We start from the raw sequence: 2,317 nt of genomic DNA, 5'->3' as shown, positions 1-2,317 counted from the left end.
TCTTGAATGGTTTCTCACAATAAAATATGAAATCGTCTTCCTACAGGTTTTCATGGTGACTAAAATTGAAATCGCTTAAAATTACAAAGTAGAACAGAAATCAAAACGACCGCATTTAAATACTGCATGGGTTGATATTAACGTAAGAAACCTTGTTTTTCTTTGAGGCAACGACCCCACTTATTTTTTTTAAGTGTACTTATTTGACACCGAGGAAGAGATACAGAGAGAGCACGAAAGCAGAGGAAGAGCAGAGAGAGGAGGACAGAGGATCCAAAGCAGGCTCCAAGCTGACAGCAGAGAGCCAGATGCAAGGCAGGAACAAAGGAACTGTCCTCACATTACCTGAGCGGAAGTGGGATGCTTATCAGCCTGAGCATCTCAGATAGAAATCTTAGTCTTTTTTTTTTTTTTTAATGAGGAACCCAGTACCCCCCAGAAAACCAGATAAGCAGGACTGGCGGCACAAACACTTCCTGTCCAAACCAGGTGGATCCTGTATTTCCCTACAACCCCCAGCCCCTTCCTCTGGGTGGCCTTGCAGTTCTAAAGGCGCTAACCTGCCTCAGACCCCTCAGTCTGGTAAAGCAAGAAAGCTACTATTCCTCTTTATCCCACATTCTCTCTCTTCAGTTTCCTGTGGCTCTGAGCACCATGGTCACTTCTCAACAACGGAATGAATGTGTAGGACAGGAAACATTTTTTCTTCAACAGTTCTCAATTCTTTGGCTGGCCTAATAATAAAACTATGATAAGACAGATTCATAAGAGAAAAGAAGGCTTAAGTGAAGGAACATCAACAAGAAGAGCATCAGGCAAATGATGCTTACGTGCCATTGTGACTTATGGAGAGGTGTAGAGATTTAGAATTTCAAAGAGGGGGAAATACATTCCCAGGAAAAAGGAAAGAATCAAGGTTGGGCAAAGAAATATTTGTCATACCAGGCAGGAAACTCTTTTTCAAAGGTTCCTCTCTGGATCAGCGGAGGAGACAAGATGGTAGAGAGGAAGGGAGCGCTGTAAACTTCATCTGCCCCATCTATCGAACTGAGAAGGACATTAATCCCATCTGCAAGAGCAGAAGGAGAGGGGCACCTGAGTGGCTCAGTCAGTTAAGCATCCGGCTTTGGCTCAGGTCATGATCTCATGGTTTGTGGTTTCAAGCCCCGGCTCAGGCTCTGTGCTGACAGCTAGCTCAGAGCCTGGAGCCTGCTCTGGATTCTGTATCTCCCTCAGTCTCTGACCCTCCCCTGCTTGCGCTGTCTCTTTCTGTCTCTCAAAATACATAAATAATAAAAAACAAAACAAAACAAAAAGAGTGGAAGGAGAAAATACAGACTCCAGGAAGAAGACAACCTCAAAGATACCTGAGTGAGTGAGTGCGAACTGAAAAGATTGGAAATGGGCCAGCCTGAGACGGGCAGGGGAGGCGGGAGCCCCAGCCCAACATGGGGCAAGCGCACAGAGCCCGAGAGACGAAGGGAAGAGACAGAGAAACTGAACACGCTCATAGTACTGTCTCTGGAGAAGAGAGAAAGAACGTTTAACCCCGCTCGAGAGAAAAACTCTCACTCCGTATTTAACTGCTGGGTAGCCCAAATCCCGAACCCGGGTGGCACAAGGGAAAGAACATCTTCCAGCCCTGTGCCATCCCGGCTGGGAGTCGGCGGCCGAGGTGGCAGCGGCAGCACCAGGAGCGCTCACTTCGGCCACGGCTGTGGGAGTGGGAAAACATACCTCCTTTCCAAGGTGCATCTCGCCCCCAGCTTTGGCCTCGTGAATCCCGAATCCCCGGTGCCAACAGGGGGAATCTAGCCCCCACCTCTGTGCGATCCTGGCAGGGAGTTGGGGGCGATGAAGGCCTGGGCGCAGGCTCAGACTGCGGGAGCTCGCAGGTCTTTTCGGGCAGCGCCCAGCGCCTTGAGCAGCAGCAGCGCGAATCCCGCCCCCACACCCCCCCCCCCCCGCAAGAGAAACTGATCCCTCCCCCAATGCGATCCGCATCCAGGCTGGGGGCGGGGAGTTGGTGGTGGCGCCTGTAGGGCTGCACTTCGCCTCCTGCTGAGCACCTCGCCTCAGGCAGTGGCAGTGCAAATCCAAGGAGGCACCAACAGAAACTATCCCCTCCCCCTAAGAGATCCTGGTTAAGAAGCCAGCCACAGGTTGAGGTCAAGGTTGTTTCCTACCTTCTCCTTGAGGGTTTGGATGGTTTCCTGCCTCACATTCAGGTTCTTCAGCCATTTTGAATGTATTTTTGTGTACAGTGTAACAAAGTGGTCTAGTGTCATTTTTCTGCTCGATGCTGTCCAGTTCTCCC

Source organism: Suricata suricatta, chromosome 5, assembly GCF_006229205.1.
Source record: "Suricata suricatta isolate VVHF042 chromosome 5, meerkat_22Aug2017_6uvM2_HiC, whole genome shotgun sequence".
NCBI lineage: Eukaryota > Metazoa > Chordata > Mammalia > Carnivora > Herpestidae > Suricata > Suricata suricatta.
Note: the sequence above shows the minus strand (reverse complement) of the source record.